Source organism: Notamacropus eugenii, chromosome 2 (assembly GCF_028372415.1).
Source record: "Notamacropus eugenii isolate mMacEug1 chromosome 2, mMacEug1.pri_v2, whole genome shotgun sequence".
Classification (NCBI taxonomy): domain Eukaryota; kingdom Metazoa; phylum Chordata; class Mammalia; order Diprotodontia; family Macropodidae; genus Notamacropus; species Notamacropus eugenii.
The window spans coordinates 137,593,142-137,614,478 of record NC_092873.1 but is presented as its reverse complement, the minus strand read 5'-3'; the positions used below and the strand labels follow the sequence as shown (position 1 = coordinate 137,614,478).

The 21,337-nt window shown below is 36.3% G+C and overlaps 1 protein-coding gene across 4 annotated transcripts in view; it reads right to left on the bottom strand.

Annotated features, from left to right (window-relative positions):
- The window catches only part of ADGRB3 (adhesion G protein-coupled receptor B3), an 897,850-nt gene that overhangs the window by 345,455 nt on the left and 531,058 nt on the right, over nucleotides 1-21,337 (bottom strand). The gene's annotated exons all lie outside the window — the stretch shown is intronic.

The window sequence follows — 21,337 nt, the reverse complement described above, 5'->3', positions numbered from 1 at the left end:
TCAATGACTTGGGCATGCAGCTGAAAAAGCTAGAAAAAGAACAAATTGAAAATCCCCAAGTAAATACCAAATTAGAAATACTGAAAATCAAAGGACAGATTAATAAAATTGAAATTAAGAAAACTATTGAATTATCAAATAAAACCAATAGTTGGTTTTATGAAAAAACTAATAAAATTGATAAACCTTTGGTCAATTTGATTAAAAAAAAGAAAGAAGAAAAGGGTGACCTCACCTCCAATGACGAGGAAATTAAAACAATAATTAGAAATTACTTTGCCCAACTTTATGCCCACAAATTCGACAATCTAAATGAGGTGGATGAGTATTTTAAAAAATACAAATTGCCCAGATTAACAGAATAGGAAGTTGAATACTTAAAAAAAACCCATCTCAGAAAAAGAAATTGAACAAGCCATCAATGAACTCCCTAGGAAAAAATCTCCAAGACTAGATGGATTTACAAGTGAATTCTATCAAACATTTAAAGAACAGTTAATTCCAATACTATATAGACTATTTTTGAAAATTGGGGAAGAAGGAGTCCTCCCAAATTCTTTCTATGATACAAATATGGTTTTGATACCTAAACCAGGGAGAGACAAAACAGAGAAAGAAAATTATAGACTAATTTCTCTAATGAATGTAGATGCAAAAATTTTAAATAAGATTTTAGCAAAACGAATACAGCATCTTATCACGAGAATAATACATTATGATCAGGTAGGATTCATACCAGGAATGCAGGGATGGTTCAATATTCGGAAAACTATTAGCATTTTTGATCATATCAACAACAAAACTAACCAAAACCATATGATTATCTCAATAGATGCAGAAACAGCTTTTGACAAAATACAACACCCATTCCTATTAAAAACACTGGAGAACATAGGAATAAAGGGAACTTTCCATAAAATGATAAGCAGTATCTACCTAAAACCTTCAGCAAGTCTTATATGCAATGGGTATAAGCTAGATGCATTTCCAATAAGATCAGGAGTGAAACAAGGTTGTCCATTATCACCACTATTATTCAATATGGTACTAGAAATGTTAGCTGTAGCAATTAGACAAGATAAAGATATTAAAGGAATAAGAATAGCCAAAGAAGAAACTGTTATCACTCTTCACAGATGATATGATGATATACTTAGAGAATCTCAGAGATTCAAGTAAAAAACTCCTTGAAATAATAAACAACTTTGGCAAAGTTGCAGGTTACAAAATAAACCCACACAAATCTTCTGCATTCCTATATATTAGCAACAAAGTTCAATAGCAAGAGATAGAAAGAGAAATCCCATTTAATGCTAGGGTAGACACTATAAAATACTTGGGAGTTTACCTGCCAAAACAATCCCAGGGACTATATGAACACAATTACAAGACACTTTTTGCACAAATAAAGTCAGATTTAAGTAATTGGAAAAACATCAGTTGCTCATGGATAGGCTGTGCTAATATAATAAAAATGACAATTCTACTTATTTTTTACTTATTTAATACCACACCAATTAAACTATCAGACAATTATTTTCCAAAGTTGGATAAAATAATATCAAAATTCATCTGGATGAACAAAAGATCCAGAATATCAAAGGGACTAAAGAAAAGAAATGCTAGGGAAGGTGGCCTAGTGTTACCAGATCTCAAATTGTACTATAAAGCAGCAATTATCAAAACCACTTGGTATTGGCTAAGAAACAGAAGGGTAGACAAGTGGAATACACTTGGCACTCAAGACAGAGTAGGCAAGGAATATAGCAACCTCCTGTTTGATAAACCCAAGGACCCCAGCTTCTGGGATAAGAATTCACTGTTTGACAAAAATTGCTGGGAAAACTGGATAACAGTGTGGCAAAAACTAGGCATAGACCCATGCCTGACACCATACACAAGAATAAAGTCCAAATGGGTACATGATCTAGGTATAAAGATTGATATCATGGAGAAACTGGAGGATCAAGGAATAGTGTATTTATCAGATTTATGGAGAAGGGAAGAATTTTTTGCTAAAGAAGAGATAGAAAGCATTATAAAATGCAAGACTGATAATTTTCATTATATTAAACTGAAAAGTTTTTCCACAACCAAACCCAATACAATCAAAATTCGGAGGGATGTAGCAAATTGGAAAAGAATGTTTACAGTTAATCTTGGGGATAAAGGCCTTGTTTCTAGACTATATAGAGAACTGACTCAAATGTACAACTATACAAGTCATTCCCCAATTGATAAATGGTCAAAGGATATGAACAGGCCATTTCCACAGGAAGAAATTAAAGATATCTTTAATCATATGAAAAAATGCTCTAAATCACTTTTGATTAGAGAGATGCAAATCTAAACAACTCTGAGGTACTACATCACACCTATAAGATTGGTAAACATGACAGAACAGGAAAATGATAAATGTGGAGATGATGTGGGAGAGTTGGAACACTAATTCATTGCTGGTGGAACTGTGACCTCATCCAACCATTCTGGAGAGTGGTTTGGAACTATGCCCAAAGGACTACAAAAATATGCATACCCTTTGACCCAGCAATATCACTTCTAGGACTGTATCCCCAAGAGATACTAAGAATGGGAAAGGGTCCCACATGTACTAAAATATTTATAGCAGCACTCTTTGTAGTTGCCAAAAACTGGAAATCAAGGGGATGCCCATCAATTGGGGAATGGCTGAATAAATTATGGTATATGAATGTAATGGAGTACTATTGTACCATAAGAAATGATGAACAAGAAGACTTCAGAGAGGCCTGGAAGGACTTATATGATCTGATGCTGAGCGAAAGGAGCAGAACAAGAAGAACTTTATGCACAGCAACGACCACAGTGTGTGAGTTTTTTCTGGTAGACTTGGAACTTCATAATAATGCAAGAACTTAAAAAAAAAACAAAATTCCCAATGGTTTTCTCAGGCAAAATGCCTTCCACACTCAGAGAAAGAACTATGGAATTCATTCGCAAAATGTAGTATATCATGTTTGTGTGTCAGGTTTTGATTTGTATTACATTTTGATTTGTTATATGATTTCTTCCATTCATTTTAGTTTTTCTACATAGCATGACTAGAGTGAAAACGTATTGATTAGGAAAGTATATGTATATCCTATATAGAATTGTATGCTATCCTGGTGAGGGGGGGGGGGCGGATGAGGGGGTAGTTGGGGGGTAAAAATCTAAGTTTTCAGGTAGTGATTGTAGAACATTAAAAAAAATAAATAAAATAATTAAAAATAAAATTAAAGGACAGAATGAAAAAAGAAAGTATGAAAATAAATAAAAGGAATTGTGAAGGATAATTTTTTTTCCAGATAACCAGGAATATAGTGGAATTACACACAATTTAAAAATAATTTTCACTACAGGGCAGACAAGTAGAAACAAAAGAAATGCTCTACCATCCAAAGTTTGAATATACTTTCTCTGTTTTTTGTGAAAATATATTGCTATTTGCAGTCCTATTAAATTGACATATTTCTCTACAAACATAGCAAATATTATACCAGCAATCAATCTAAGCTAAAACTAAATAGCCTGTTGTAGGCCAGTATTATTCTCTGACTATTATATGAATATTTTACTTCTGTAGAAAAGAAGACAGACTTTTCTATGAGCTTTATTTTAGAAGTTTGTAAAATTGCCAAACTTTGGGATACATTTGCAAAGAGAGAAAGCTCTGAAAAGTTGAAGGGCTGATCTTGGCATTTTTGCTTGTTAGAATTGAAATGCAAGATTCAGAAAGCATGATTCAGTGTTTCATGATCATCTGAAAAATCATAGAAGGAAATAGCTGCTGTGGGTGTAAATGGATGACATCCTGCCATACTGGAAGCAAACTTAGAGGTAGAATGTAACATGGTTTATCCTTAGTGTTGTTACAGAATATTACAAAGCTTAGCCTTCTTCTAATTGAAAAGAGGAAGTAGGATTTTATAAGTTAAGTTCTCAGTACTTCAATAGATCTATAATCTAAGTTTCCATCTATTAGTAGAGAATGTAATGTCTTCTTATTATTTACAATCCTTGTCTGTGACTTTCTAAGATTTCTTTATAGAGGATCCACCCAATGCACTATGATCTCTTCTTAATATTCGTGCAGAATGTGATCTGTCCGTCTCTTATTTTTCTTGCTACACAACGAGGCCACCTCTGAGTTTGGCCATATATATGTTTGATAATGCCCTATGCCACCTCTTATTCATACCATAATCGGTTATATGGTAACATTGAATTAGTCTATCAGTATATATATATATATATATATATATATATATATATATATATATATATATATATATATATATATATATATCTTCTCTCTCTCTGTCTCTCTATAAGCATATATGTATACATACATACATGTGTGTATAAGCGCTCAACTTTTGTTTTCCCATCGCCCTTTGGGATTTTGATTTTTTTGGACATTATAATGCTCTATGTTTTTGTGTGAGGGAATAGTATTAAAAAATATTTTTGGCTTCCGGTGCCAAGACAGCAGAGTGAAGAATGAACATTCTGAAACCCTCCCAAATTTCCTTCCAAACAACTAGAAAACCATCTCAGAATTGATCTAGGAACAAAGAAGCAGCTTACTAGCACAGCAAGAAATATGTGTCTCACTGGAGTGGAAAGGGTGTGAGGTCCTAGACTGGTACTAATCAGCCTCATAGCAGGAGGCCTGCAGCAAGTCTCCAAGCCTAGGGAATTCTAACAGCAAGCCCCTGACCTCTTACATATCAGCATCCCCCTAGGTAAGTGAGCAGTCTATTCAGTGCAGCAAGACCCTACCCCAGTCACCCTACCCCCAGCACAACCCACCAGTGAGGCCTTGATCCCGTTACTGACCAGTAGTAAAGCCATACCCAGGGCTAGCCAATAGCTAGACCCTCCTGACCCTAGGACCGGCCAGCAGTGAGACTCTGTTTCCATAACAACCCAATATCCTGGCAGACCAGCAAGAAAATGCTTTCTCTGGGACCTTCTAGCAGAGAGGCCCTGTTTCCATAGCAACTCCTGAGACCGACCAGCAACAAGATCTCTCCTCCAAGGCCAGCCACCAGAAAGACTCCATTGCCATAGCAACACAGCAGAAAAGCAACACACCAGCCATAGCAACACAGCAGCAACGCCCCAGTCAGGAGCAGCTAAACCCCACACCCAGGGGAGAGCAACTGGAAAACCCTATTCCCCAGTACAAGCCAGAAGGGAAGTCTGTTCTCCAATGAAAGTGAATAGTTAAGCCCTGAAGTGCAGTGAAAGTCAGTAGTAAGACTTAAAGTCCCCGAACAAAAAACTTAGGAAAGTGCAGGACCAGAGGTTAAGTCTCACATAAAAACACCAAGTCACAAAGAAGAAAAAGTGAGCAAAAACCAAAAAAAGAAATTGGTTAGAGGGAGGATCAACACATAAACCAGGCCTGCACAACATACAGTAAATGGGCTACTTGTGGTCTCCCAAAGAATTTCAGGCAGCCCAAGAAAAATGGAAGGTTGCCACTGTACACTCTCCTGTTTGTCACGTGACCCATAGCAATCAATTATTATCAGTCTACTTCTAGTCTAATCTCTCTGTGGCTTGAAGAAATTTAGCATATTTTAATTTTGGCCCCTACCTACTGCCAAGTAGTGTAGGTCTGGCATGAACTTAGAAGAGGACAATAGTGTCAAAATAGTTACATGTGAAGCTTCAAAGAAAAATATAATTTGGTCTGAGCCCAAAAAGAATTCCTGGAAGAGTTTAAATGAGATTTTAAAAATCAACTTAGAGAAATAGAAGAAAACTTGGGAAAAGAAATGAGAGTAATTCAAGAGAATCATAAAAAAAGTCAATAGCATGGGAAAAGATATACAAAAGTTTACCAAGGAAAATAACTCCCTAAAAAACAGAATTGGCCAAATGGAAAAGGAAGTACAAGTGTTTACTTTAGAGAATAATTCCTTAAAAATTAGAATTGAGCAAATGGAAGCTAATGATTCCATAAGATATCAAAATATGATAAAACAAAATCAAAAAAAGTTAAAAACAAAAGAAGAAAATGTGAAATTTCTCATTGGAAAAACAACTAACCTAGACAACAGATCCAGGAGAGATAATATAAAAATTATTGGACTACCTGAAAGCTATGATAAAAATAAAATCTAGGACAATGTCTTTCAAGAACTTATCAAAGAACACTGCCTTGATGTACTAGAACCAGAGGGTAAAATGGAAATTAAAAGAATTCACTGATCACTATCTGAAAGAGATAGAAAAATGAAAACTCCCAGGCACATAATAGCTCATCAAAATTGGCTCAAAGAGGGAATAACAAATATACTCAGTTTGATACAGAAATCATCTTACCCTCTGAGCAATTAAAAAAAAGGATGGGGAATAATAGAAGAAGGAGGGGGACTGAAAAAAGGGAGGGTATACTGGTGAAAGTAGTGATTGGGAGTAAAACATTTGGAGGAGGAAAAGAGTATGGTGGGATAAGAGCAAGAGGGGATAAACAAGGGGAAAATAGCATGGAGCAACATACACAGTTAGTTATTGTAGCTATAAATGTAAATGTGATGAACTTACCCATAAAACAGAAGCAGATAGCAGAATGGATTAAAAGCCACAATTCTACAATATATTATTTATAAGAAACACATTTGAAACAGGAAGATATGCATAGGATAAAAGTAAGGGGATGGAGCAGAATTTATTATGCTTCAGCTGATGCAAAGAAAGCATGGGTAGCAATCATGATCTCAGACAAATCAAAAGCAGAAAGAGAAATAATTATAAGAGATAAGAAAGGAAACTATAGGGGGGCGGAGCCAAGATGGTGGAGTAGAAAGACGCACATACACATAGCTCTGAACCCACAACCCATAGAATGGCTACAGGGAAGTAACTCACAGCGAATTCCGCACCCAGAGGCCACGGAATATTGGAGCTAGGGAGATTTCTGTTCCAGAGAGACCTGCAAACCTCTCGCTGGGGGGTCCTTCGCGCTGCGGACTGGGCGCCGGGACTGGGAGCTGAGTGCAGCCCTGCCGCGGCCGCGGCACCGAGAGGAAAAGATCCGAGCAGGCTTCACAGACAGGATCTCCAGTGGCCACAAGGGTCCCTCCACCCACAGAGGGATCTGCAAACCTCTCGCAAAAGGTCCGTCGCGCTGCAGACACAAAGCCCAGCCCAGACCTGCTGCGGCCACGGCTGCGGCACCGAGAGAAACAGATCCGAGCAGGCTTCAGGGACGGGATCTCCAGCGGCCGCACAAGTCCCTCCACCCACAGGTGACAGGGGTGGGTGAGAGAGTCTCTTTGGCGGGTCGAGAGGGGAGTGGGGTGCCCCCATAATTCAGGCCCCCCCCGGGAGGTAGAAGCTGAGAGGCGGCTGCAGACAGGGGCTCCCCAAGCGGGCGGGAGCCTGAATCCATTGCGGAAGGTCTGCGCATAAACCCCCTGAGGGAACTGAGCCTGAGAGGTGGCCCTGCCCCGATCTCAGCACCAGATCATAATCTCATACTGAATAGCAGCCCTGCCCCCGCCAAAAGCCCTGAGGCTGGAAGCAGCATTTGAATCAGACCACAAACACGGGCTGGGAGGATCAGGAGGTGAGGTGGGTGTGAGGAAAATATTCAGAGGTCAAGTCACTGGCTGGGAAAATGCCCAGAAAAGGGAAAAGAAATAAGACTATAGAAGGTTACTTTCTTGGCGAACAGGCATTTCCTCCCTTCCTTTCTGATGAGGAAGAACAATGCTTACCATCAGGCAAAGACACAGAAATCAAGGCTTCTGTGTCCCAGCCCACCCAATGGGCTCAGGCCATGGAAGAGCTCAAAAAGAATTTTGAAAATCAAGTTAGAGAGGTAGAGGAAAAGCTGGGAAGAGAAATGAGAGACATGAAGTCAAAGCATGAACAGCAGATCAGCTCCCTGCTAAGGGAGACCCAAAAAAATGTTGAAGAAATTAACACCTTAAAAACTAGCCTAACTCAATTGGCAAAAGAGGTTCAAAAAGCCAATGAGGAGAAGAATGCTTTCAAAAGCAGAATTAGCCAAATGGAAAAGGAGATTCAAAAGCTCACTGAAGAAAATAGTTCTTTCAAAATTAGAATGGCACAGATGGAGGCTAATGACTTTATGCAAAACCAAGAAATCACAGAACAAAGAGAGAAGAATGGAAAAATGGAAGATAATGTGAAATATCTCATTGGAAAAACAACAGACCTGGAAAATAGATCCAGGAGAGACAATTTAAAAATTATGGGACTACCTGAAAGCCATGATCAAAAGAAGAGCCTAGACATCATCCTTCATGAAATTATTAAGGAAAACTGCCCTGAGATTCTAGAACCAGAGGGCAAAATAAATATTCAAGGAATCCACAGAACACCACCTGAAAGAGATCCAAAAAGAGAAACTCCTAGGAACATTGTGGCCAAATTCCAGAGTTCCCAGGTCAAGGAGAAAATACTGCAGGCAGCTAGAAAGAAACAATTCAAGTATTGTGGAAATACAATCAGGATAACACAAGATCTAGCAGCCTCTACATTAAGGGATCGAAGGGCATGGAACAGTATATTCCAGAAGTCAAAGGAACTAGGACTAAAACCAAGAATCACCTACCCAGCAAAACTGACTATAATACTTCAGGGGAAAAAATGGTCTTTCAATGAAATAGAGGATTTTCAAGTATTCTTGAAGAAAAGACCAGAGCTGAAAAGAAAATTTGACTTTCAAACACAAGAATGAAGAGAACCATGAAAAGGTGAACAGCAAAGTGAAGTCATAAGGGACTTACTAAAGCTGAACTGTTTACATTCCTACATGGAAAGACAATATTTGTAACTCTTGAAACATTTCAGTATCTGGGTACTGGGTGGGATTACACATGCACACACGCCCACATACATAGAGACAGAGTGCACAGAGTGAATTGAATAGGTTGGGATCATATCTTTAAAACAAAATGAAATCAAGCAGTGAGAGAGAAATATATTGGGAAGAGAAAGGGAGAAATTGAATGGGGCAAATTATCTCTCATAAAAGAGGCACTCAAAAGACTCATTAGTGGAGGGATAAAGAGGGGAGGTGAGAGAAAAACATGAAGTCTACTCTCATCACATTCCACTAAAGAAAAGAATAAAGTGCACACTCATTTTGGTAGGAAAACCTATCTCACAATACAGGGAAGTGGGGGATAAGGGGACAAGCAGGGTGGGGGGGATGATAGAAGGCAGGGCATGAGGAGGAGAGTGCAATTCGAGGTCGACACTCATGGGGAGGGATAGGATCAAAAGAGCATAGAAGTAATGGGGGACAGGATAGGATGGAGGGAAATATAGTTAGTCCTATACAACACAACTATTATGGAAGTCATTTGCAAAACTACACAGATATGGCCTATACTGAATTGCTTGCCTTCCAAAGGGAAGGGGTGGGGAGGGAGGGAGGAAGAGAAGTTGGAACTCAAAGTGTTAGGATCAACTGTCGAGTAATGTGCTTGCCACTAGGAAATAAGAAAAACAGGTAAAGGGGTATAGAAAGCTATCTGCCCCTACAGGACAAAAGAGAAGATGGAGACAAGGGCAGAGAGAGATGATAGAAGAGAGAGCAGATTGGTCATAGGGGCAATTAGAATGCTTGGTGTTTGGGGGGGGAGGGGATAAAAGGGGAGAAAATTTGTAACCCAAAATTTTGTGAAAATGAATGTTAAAAGTTAAATAAATAAATTTAATAATAAAAAAAAAAAGAAAGGAAACTATATCTTGCTGAAAGATACCATTGACAATGAAGTCATATTTATACTAAACATATATGTACCAAGTGGTATAGCATCTAAATTTTTGAAAGAGAAGTTGAATGAGTTACAGTAGGAAATTGATAAGAAAACTATACCAGTAAGGGACCTCAGTTTCCTCTCTCAGAATTAGATAAATCTAACCAAAAAACAAATGAGAAAGAAGTCAAAGAGGTGAATAAAATTCTGGAAAAGTTAGATATGGTAGACCTCTGGAGAAAACTGAATGGGAATAGGAAAGAATATGCCTTTTTTCTCAGCAGTTTGTGGTACCTACAGAAAAAATAACCATGTATTAGGACATAAAAACCTTACAACCATATGCAGAAAAACAAAAATAATAAATGAATCCTTTTCAGATCATAATGCAGTAAAAATTACATCTAAGAGTGAACGATGGAAAGACAGCTTAAAAATTAATTGGAGATTAAATAATTTAATCCTAAAAAATAAGTGGGTCAAAGAACAAATCATAGAAATAATCAATAATTTCATTAAAGAAAATGACAACAGTGAGAAAACATATCAAAACTTATGGGATGCATTCAAAATGATACTCAGGGAAAATTGCATATCTCTAATTTCTTGCATCAGTAAAGAGAGAAAAAGCAAATAAATCAATTGGACATGCAACTAAAAAAACAAGAAAAAGAACAAATTAAAAATCTCCAATTAAACACCAAATTGGGAATGCTAAAAATCACAGGAGAAATTAATACAATTAAAAATAAGAAAACCATTGAACTAAGAAATAAAGATAGACTGATTTTTATGGAAAAACTAATAAAACACATAAATTATTGGCTAATTTGATTAAAAAATGGAAAAAAGAAAGCCAAATTACCAGTATCAAAAAGGAGAGATGAATTCACCACCAATGAAGACAAAATTGTTTTAAATTGCTATTTTGCCCAATTACATGCCAATAAATTTGATAATCTAAATGAAATGGATAGATTTCTAATATATATATATATATATATATGCATATATAGATTAACAGAAGTAGAAATAAATAATCCATCTTATAAAAATAAATGGAACATCAATGAACTAAGAAAAAAAATCCCCAGGACCAGATGGAATCACAAGTGAATTCTACCAAACATTTAAAGAAAAATTAATTCCAGTACCAAACTCCTACCACATTCCTTTTACTACACAAATATGGTGCTGATACCTAAACCAGGAAGAACCCAAACAGAGAAAGAAAGTTATAGACCTATTTTCCTAATCAGTATTGGTGCAAAAATTTTAAGTAAAACAAAGAGATTACAACAATATTTCACAAGGAGCATTCACTATGACCAGGTAGGATTTATACCAAGAATGCAGAGCTGGTTCCATATTAGGAAAGCTATCAGCATAATTAACCATATCAATAACAAAATAGAAGTGATATGATTATCTCAATAAATGCAAAAAAAGCCTTTGACAAAATACGGCATCCATTCCTATCAAAAACACTGGAGAGCTTACCTATAAATGGTAAGTAATATTTCCCTAAAACCACCATCAAGCATTACCTGTAATGAGGATAAGCTGGATGGCTTCCCAGTACAATCAGGTGTGAAGTAAGGATGCCATTATCATCTGTATTATTTAGATATTGTACTAGAAATATTAGCTATAGCAATAAGAGAAAAAAAAGGAATTAGAATAGCCCATGAGAAAACAAAACTGTTACTCTTAGCAGATGATAGGATGCTATATTTAGAAAACTAGAGAATCATCCAAAAAACTATTTGAAATTATTAACAACTTTAGCAAAGTTGCAGGATAAAAAATAAATGCATATAGTTCATCAGCCTTTCTATGTTACTAACAAAGTCCAGTAGCAAGAGATAAAGAGATTTGATTTAAAATACATAGAAAAATATGTGGAAGTCTACCTGCCAAGACAAACCAAGGAACTATATGAACACATGTATAAAACAATTTTCACACAAATAAAGTCAGATCTAACAAATGGAGAAATATTAATTGCTCCTGGACAGACCAAACCAATATAATAAAAATGACAATTCTACCTAAATTAACTCTCTAATTCAGTGCCATAAAAATCAAGCTATCAAAAATTATCTTACAGAGCTAGGAAAAAATAGAAACAAAATTCATCTGAAAGAAAAAACTCAAGGATATCAATGGAATCAATGAAAATAATACAAAAGAAGGGCTAGCCATAACAAATCTCAAACTATATTATAGAGTGGTAATTATCAAAACAATCTGGTACTATCTAAGAAACAGAGTGGGGGATCAATGGAACACACTAGGTACCTATTACCTTATAGTAAATGACCATAGCAATCTAGTACATTATAAACTCAAAGATCCAAGCTTTTACAACAAAAACTCATTTTTGACAAAAGCGGCTGGGAAAACTGAAAACTATGTCAGAAATAAGGTGTAGACCAACATCTCACACCATACACCAAAAGAAGGTCTTGGGTACATAATTTTCACATAAAGGGTGATACAATAAACAAAATAAGATAGCATGGAATAGTTTATCTGCCAGATTTGTGGATAAGGAAAGAATGTAGAACCCAAGAACATTTAAAGAACATTACAAAATATAAAATAGTTAATGTTGATTGTTTAAAATGAACTGTTTTTGCATAAACAAAACCAATGCAAGCAAAATTATAAGAAAAGCAGAAAACTGGGCAAAATTTTTGCAACCAGTATCTCTGATAAAGGTCTCATTTCTCAAATATATAGAGAACTGAGTCAAATTTGTAAAAATGCAAGTCATTTTCCAGTTGATAAATGGTCAAAGCATACGAACAGGCAGTTTTCATCCAAAGAAATCAAAGCTATCTATAGTCATATGAAAAAATGCTCTAAATCACTACTGATTAGAGAAAAGCAAATTAAAACCAATTCTTAGGTACCACCTGTCATATCAGATTGGTTAATATGACAGACAACAAAAAAATGTTGGACATTGGAGGAAATATGGGAAAATGGAGACAGTAATGCACTGCTTGTGGAGTTGTGAACTGATCCAATCATTCTAAAGAGTGATTTGGAACTATGCCCAAAGGGCTATAAAACTCTGCATACCCTTTGATCCAGTAATACCACCTGCAGTTCTATATTCCAAAGACATTCAAAAAAAAAGGGAGAGGGGAAAGAATCTATTCATGGAAAAATATTTACAGCAGTTCTTTTTGTGGTGGCTAAGAACTGGAAATCGAAGACATATCCATCAATTGGGGAATGGTTAAATAAGTTGTGGTATGTGACTGCAATGAAATATTATTATGCTATAAGAAGTGACAGGCAGGATAGTTTCAGAAAAACCTAGAAAGACTTAATGCACATGACTTTATGCATATGAAGTGAAAAGAACCAGGAAGAAGGTTGTATGTATATAGTAACAGCAAAACTGGATGAAGAGCTGTGAATGACTTGGCTATTCCCAGCAATGCAATGATCTAGGATGATCCCAAGAGATTAATGATGAAGTGTACTATCTGCTTCCAGAGAAAGAAATGGTATTGCTTGAATACAGATTGAAGTATGCTATTTTTCACTTTCATTTTTTCTTTTATTTGAGTCTTCTTATACAAAATAACTAGTATGGAAATGTTTACATAATTGCACATGTCTAACCTATATGTGATTGCTTATCATCTTAAGGAGGGGCGAAGCATAAGGTTGGAGGGATAGAACTTGAAATTCAAAACTTTAATAAAAATGTTTTTAAAAAAGGAGAACAAAGGTCACATTCAATACTGCATTTGAAGAGAAAAGAAAAATGAAAATATTAAAAAATCTTTGTAATCTTTTGATTTTTCTATAACATTAAGGAAAATCTAGAAATGAGAGAAAATCAGTAATATCAGATTATAGAAACTACTGGACAATTATTCTGATATCTTAAGATTTAATCTGTTTCACAGCAACTTAATCTTTACTTTTTATAAAAATCTTTAGATTTTTACCTTGAAAATTTAATCACATAGTAAAATCAATTAAGAAGTTTGTATTTTCTGATTTTTGCTACAGACCTGAAAAACAAGCTATCCAAACAAGCTATTACAATGTATTTGGCCAGTAATACGTGTGTATTTTGTTTTATGACTACCTTAATCTGTAAAAGGCAAACAAAGACATTTTAAAAATAAATCTCTAGGACCTGATTATTTTGATCTTTTAAGAACAAGTGACAGAGAAGTGACCTTTCCTCTTCTGGATAGGTCACATCCTGAGAGTTAGAAGCGTCAGATACATGGTCCAAGTTTTCCTTTACTACCCTTGAGACTTGGACCTGTTGCTTCTAACTTTCATTGTGTGACCTACCCACATCCTTTCCCAGTCATACACATCCTTGATATCTTTTCCACTACTTTTCCTGAAGTCACCAGTGTTAACAGGCTGCAGTCTGTTTATGCCAGTCAATTAATCAACAAGCCGGACCCTGGGCTAAGTGCTAGAAATAGAGAGGAAAAAATGTAACATTTCCTACCCTCAAGGAAGTTACTTGCAAATGGGTGAGACAACACGTACATGCATAAGTACAAATATGAAATTTACAATAAGAATACAAAGTAGTTTTGGGTGGAAGTACATGAGCAACTGGGATATGGGAGCAGAATCAGGAAAAGTCTTTATGAATAATGTAGTGCTTTAGCTGAGTCTTGAAGGAAATCAGGAATCCTAAAAACAGAGGTAGGAAAGGCTGCAAATGAGAAGGACAGAAACAGAAGATGGAGAGGAACATCAAGTTCTTCATTTCCCACCAGGCTGAAATCTGGATTCTTCCATCATGCCCACATCACTCACACCTTCCTTTTTTTTCCTCTCTTTTTTATTCCCTTTTATGTGTTTTCTTTGTCCAGTAAGCTCTTTGAGAGCAGGGGCTGTATTAATATTTTTTCTGCTTATATTTTCATTCCTAACACTTAGCATAGTATTTGGCACATAATAAGTGCTTAATAAATACTTGTTGACTGACTGTTGATTGACTGACTGGATTTAGGGGACCGTGAGAAGTACCAGGTACTCTCAATGTAGACTCTGTAGTTAAAAATCAAACAATTGTGTTCCTTCCCTGGAAGAAATTTTGTGATGCTATATGGTACAACAGAAACATGAGAAGGCAGAGAGTCCAGCTCTTGTCTCTAGTGTCTGACATTAATCAGCTGGCTGTCCACAGGCAAGTCATTTCACTGTCCTGGCATTTAGTATCTTCATTTGTAAAGTGTAAACTATTAACATTCCTATGAAAGTGTGAGAAGTTTATATGATCCATATATTTCCTCGCTCTGCAATGATGTTAGGTAAATATTTAGAAGACTGGCACTTCCGTTATATATTAACTCCTTACAGGAGACAACACCAAAATAATCATAACCAGTCATAAGACTTTCCTCATTGGTGGACATTGATTACTTAATGCTTTGAGAGCATGAGAGGTAGAGTGGGTGAGAGCTTAAAGAAAAGACATTTGATTCAAGATTCTCTTCAGGGAGAAGTCCCTGGTGGGAGAAAGACTTGGGGAAGAAATTGACATTGTAAGTGCCAGGTGTTCTATGTGCCAGCATACATTTGAGAGTCACAGGACTCATCACAAATCTTAGTTTTTCTACAGAATATCTATATAAAATGAGTCAGGTGATTCCATGACTTTGAACCTTAATTTCTCCTTCTGTGTGGCACACAAGAAAGAATACAGGTTCTGAACGAACAAGCCCGAGGTTCAAATACCAGTTCTGGTGCATACTACTGTGGTGGTAGGAGTGGGGATAATTGCATTTTCTCTTTCTTGATATAAGGCAAGTTACTTCATTGTTTCATTTTCAAATGTAAAAAGGAAATCATATTTGTAAGGCTCATATTCAGAAGCCATAGGGATAGACTTATCCTTGTTCCAACATAATGTCTCTGTTTATTTTGGTTTACAACAGTGCATGAGATAAAGTCTTTTACTGATTAATAAACTGAATTCCATAGTGGATCAAGTGCTGGACATAGAGTCAGAAAGACCTGAGTTCAAATCCTGCTTCAAACTCAACTAACTCTGTTACCCCATGGTAAGTAACAACCTCTCTCAGCCGAATTCTCCTCATTTTTTAAAAAAGAGTTCATGTTAATAGCATACCTCACAGGGTTGTTGTCAGGATTAATTAAAATAGCATATGTAAAGAGCTTTATAAACCTTGAAGCACTATATAAATGCTGTGGTTATAATTAATAATAATATCAACAACAATAATAATAATAATGAAGATGATGATTTTGTGACACAAAATTACCTGTATACCTTAGGCAGTCACTTAGCTTCCCTTGACCTTGGTTACTTCATATATAAGATGAATAGGTTGCACCAGACAACCCCTAAGGTAGAATCCAGATCTAGATCTAGACCTGTGTATGATCACTGAAGTCCCTATGGCTCTAAGACCTATAATTCAATAATCCAATTCTCAAATATTGGAACACCCAATAGAAGTAATTGGTGCTCATTACCAGAGTCATATGGGACTATTGGAAAAGACTGTATGGATGATGATGGTGAAAAGTCCTCTAAAGCTTGGCTGATATGGGTTCTCCTTAGAAATCCAATGGGGTTCTGATAACTCACAGAGGGCTCACAAGGCACTATTTTTATCTGTTTAGAAGGAGTTGCCAGAGTGGCCCACTTCTGCCTGCTTAGGCAGAATGGACCACTGTTGAAGAAGAACTTCACCTCAAAGGCAGCAGCTATAAAAAAAGAAATACATCCATTGGCCTTATGTACTGTCCTTCACCTCTATCCCAGCTGGAAAAAGCATGTAACCTCAATTTTGCAGGTAATAAGAATTGTAAGAATGTGCTGTCAGGGTATTTTTAATGAAATTATTGTATTTTTAATGAAATAGGAAGCTCTTTCTCAACCATTAATGGGCCTATGTGATCTGCTTAAGTCACATGGAAGCTTAAGCTTCATGAGTTTGGTCACATGAAGCCTGTAGTGGGAGGATCTTACTGAATAGGTAGAACAGGGAGGGGTAGAGCTGGAGGTGAGCTGAGAGTAAGTTGGTCAGACCAGTCAGAGCTGGGAAGGACAGAGAAAGCAGGCATCTGGCTGTGAATGAGAGAAGGGCATTTTGCTTAGGGAATTCTTTTTGTGGGAAGGCCTGATAATGTGTATAGACTTCTTGGTTACTATGATGGATTTCTTTGTTGCTATGATGGATTATTTTTCCGGTGTTGGGATTCGGCTTTCTGATGTCTGAATAAATGTTTTGGTTCTGTCTTTCATCTGGAGAGTCTGTTATATTTTGCGATTCAGAACTGTGTTTGCATATTCATAGTCACTGAAGGCTCTGTGAATATCTCATTGACACTACAAAGAACTAATAGAAGTTGCATATTTTAATTAGTATGTCCAAAGCGTTCTTCATTCTAAGAACTTCCCATAGTACTTGGGAAGAGGCACTGATTTTTCCTTTATCTCAGATATATATCATATATACATACATTACATTTTTTCATATCTTCCTATTCAATTCAATTCAAATAAATGAATATGAAGCACCTAATATGTGTCAGATCCTTTACTGGATGACAGAGAGACAAAGATAAATCCTCCAAAATACATATTTTGCATATGTTAGCCGCTAAACTAGAAAAAAATCTAAATCATCTCCCTCAGCACCTAGTCTAGTAATGTGCACATACTCAGTATCTAAAAAAGTTTGTTTAATGAATGAATAAATTAGTAAATGAATAAAAGCATACTATTGGTCATGGTTCTAATACAACCAACCCTTGAGTATTGCAAGAAAACCAACCATTTCCAAAACACACCTGTTGCTACTTAGTATTTTTTATCTGGGCTGTTGTGCAGGTAGAAACTAGTTATTTGTAAGAACCAGATAGGGAACTTTATTAGTGTTTTTATCCATACTAGCTCTCCTTAAAAAGGTGAGTATAGTTTCTAAAATTAAGTTTCATTTTATTTTCAAAGATCCATTTTCTTTCCCTCCCACCCTTAATTAAGCAAGGAAAATAAAGCCTGTGTTACAATCATTTGGAGTCATTTAAAGCAAATTCTCATATTGGCCATGTCCTCCTTCAAAATCTATCAATCTGTATATTTTGTCAGGAGGTGGGTGGCAGGGCTTATCATGAGTATTCTAGAATTGTGTTTAGTTAATGTGTTGTTGATCTGAACAACTAGGTAGCACTGTGGATAGAGTGCTGGGCATGGAGTCAGGAAGACTCATCTTCCTGAGTTCAGATCTGGTCTCAGACACTAGATAGCTGTGTGAATCTGGGCAAGTTACTTATCCCTGTTTGCCTCAGTTTCCTCAACTGTAAAATGAGCTAGAGAAGGAAATAACAAACCACTCCAGTATCTTTGCCAAGAATACCCCAAATAGAGTCATGAAGGGTGAGACACAACTGAAAACGACTGAATGACAACAATTTATTGATCAGAGATCACAAGTCTTTCAAAGATTTTTGTCTTTCCAATACTTGTTGTTACTATATAAATTATTCTTCTGGTCTGTACACTTTACTCTATATCAGTTCATATAAGGTTCCCCATATTTCTCTGAAAATATCTCCTTCATCATTTCTTATAGAACAATAACATTCCATCACATACATATGCCATAACTTGTTCAGCTATTGCCCAAATTATAAGCGCACCTTCAGTTTCCAATTCTTTGCCATTACAAAAGAGCTACTATTGAAACGTTTTTTGCAGAAACAAGTCCTTTTCTTTTTTTTTATTTTTTTGGGAGTAGAAACATGGGCATATTTGAGTGCCTTTGAGTTCTAGATTTATTACCTGAGCTTGTGGAACTGTTCTTTAAAGGTACTTTGCCCTAGGATGATTTAGTCCACTGTTTGGAGTTCTATGTTTCCTTTTATTGAGACAGCTGTTATAGTTGGGGATTCCTGAAGAATGAGATCTCTTTCTGAAATCATTCTCTTCTAGGACAAATTAAAGGAGCTGGACAGGCATAACCTAGGGGAAATCATGACCAAACTACTCCTAGGAATTACACAGTGAGAGGGAAACACTTAAGAGATTAAGGACCACAGTCTAGAACTGAGTACTTTTAAATGCACTCCAATTACCTTGCCATAGTTTACTATTTTTGAATTTTATACTTTATTTAACCTTGTAAATAACCTCCTTCAAAAATCTACTCTTAATATCTTGCACATGTAGAAAGCATAGATAGAAGAGAAGGGAAAGAGGGAAGTAGGTGCTGAAATGAGACACTCTGATATGGTGAAAGTAGTCCGAATTTAGTGGATCTCTGAATCTGGGGAGCTGAACTGCCTCAGGGGTCAGAAAAGTAAAAGAGTGGGGTTAGAATGGACCAAGAAGTTTAAAATATAGTAAAAGGGGAGAGGCAGCAGGGCATAATGGATAGAGAGCTGTCCTTAGAATCAGGAAGATATGGATTCAAATTTCACCTCTGCCACATATTGGCTGAGTGACTGTGGGTAATTCACTTAACCTTTCAGTGCTCTAGACAACTCTCTAAGGCTAAATATTACACATTTGTTGCTGATTTGCATTGTTAGGGGGAGTTCCCTCACCAGGGATCTCCCTATACTGATGAAATCACAGGTCCAGATGGAAGAGAGGCATGAAGACAGAAATGAAGAAAGAAGTAGTCTAGCCCTGGTGTTAAAGGCAAAAGTCTCTGGGAAACTGACCGGATTATGATTCAATTGACTATTGGAGATTGTTGGTCTTGGTATGAAAGTCAGATCCTAGATGTTTATCTGATATATAACATTCTAAGGGACTATTCCAAGCTACCAGTAGAGAAAATAGATCCCGGGGAAAGTAGTGGAGAAAGAGAGAGAGAGAATCTGTAATCATATCACAGATAATTTCAGATCTGCAACAACAGAGCATGTCACATAGGCACTATATTTAAAACAAAAAAATATATATGGGAATTTGAGGACAAAGTGGAAGCCTGGGATTGGTAGTTCAGAGAGAAAGGCATTCCTTTCAGTCTTAAGATTGATTTGGTACTCTAGTTATCTTTAAGCTATGAGGTGGACTTGAGTCACACCTAAGAGTTCTTAGAGGGATAGATATTCAGTCTTCCAGAGATAGGAACTCGAGGAAAGACTGGACACTGCAAGGGCTGAATGGCAATAGCAGAGAGGAGACAGCAATGCCAAACCCCATCCAAGATTTAAGAAGCTAAACCAAAAAGAGAGATTAAAAGAAGAAACTAAAAGGGGGGCTGAGTAGTGGTAGAAAAAATAAACATCATGGAAGGTCATCAGAACCCTACAGGCGTTTCAAAGCATAAGACTCATGATGAGGCCACTTATATCTATCTCTTTAAGGACCGAGGGAAGTTTAATAAAGGGGGTGAGAGGAGTTTCTTTTTCCATCTTCCTATTCCCAGATCTATCCTGTAATAAACAGTACAACATACTCTACTTTTTTTAAAAATCTAAACAATTCCTGTATCATGATTTTGTCTCTAACATAGAGCCTAGAGGTAAATGGAAATTTAAATTAGAGCAGAGAGCTAGACTTCAGTCTGAATGTTAGAAATTTTCTCAACTGAAAGCTCTAAACTACTGTGATTGCATTAATAACTTTCTTTTGAAGTAAACTCCAGAAAATAGAATAAAGGGAGTAAGTGAACCAGATGGCCATTATATAGCCCCTCAGCTAAAAAAGTGAGCTATGTTTTTTAACAGTGTGATTGATTAAATTCCAGAGAGAAAGGGTGTAGAAAGAAGTCAGTGACCAGAGAAAAGACCACATCCTCACCTATGTTCAAAGGAAGAGACAGGAAAAATCAGAGAAAGATTCTGTTATCTCCCATAAAAAAGAGGAAAGGAAATAGGATAAAGTAGGGGTAGGCTATCTCTGCCCTATACAGTGACAGTCATTTGTATTACAAAAACAACTACTGAACTTAGCAGACATCAGGAAAGCAAACTGATATAATATTATTTCTAGGGTAAGAGTTTGCTTAAATAAATAAGCAAACAAATAAAAAACAAATAAATAATTCAAGGACTATCTATTCAGGTCTCATATTACCAATAAAGTAATGGATAATTGACCTCATGTATTCTAGTCATAGTTTGAAATAAAAAAGTAATTGAAAGATGGCTGTTATTCAGTCCAATAAATATTTTATCTACCCCACAAAACTATGAAAAATATTACCCAATTGTGTAAATTAAATAAAAAACACTGGAGTCAAATAAATACAGCATAGCTTTGAATAATGTAGTCCACATGGTGGCTAAGCAATCACATTGGCATTTTAATCTAAAAAACAAATGCCTGAGTGACTAATTTAGCACACTGAGACAATAGGCCAACCCCTCCATTTCTAAACTATCAAAGATTAAAAATATGTTCTCTTGAAATCCGCACAGGAACATGACTTACACATTGGTAAAGCAGGTCTATCCTGGGATAGATATATCCTGGTAGCATCCAATACAAACATATTTATCATGCTGCCTACAGATTTAACAAAGAGAATATTTTCTCTTCTGGTGTAACACACATCCCACTGACTTGAAAACAGTCCTGT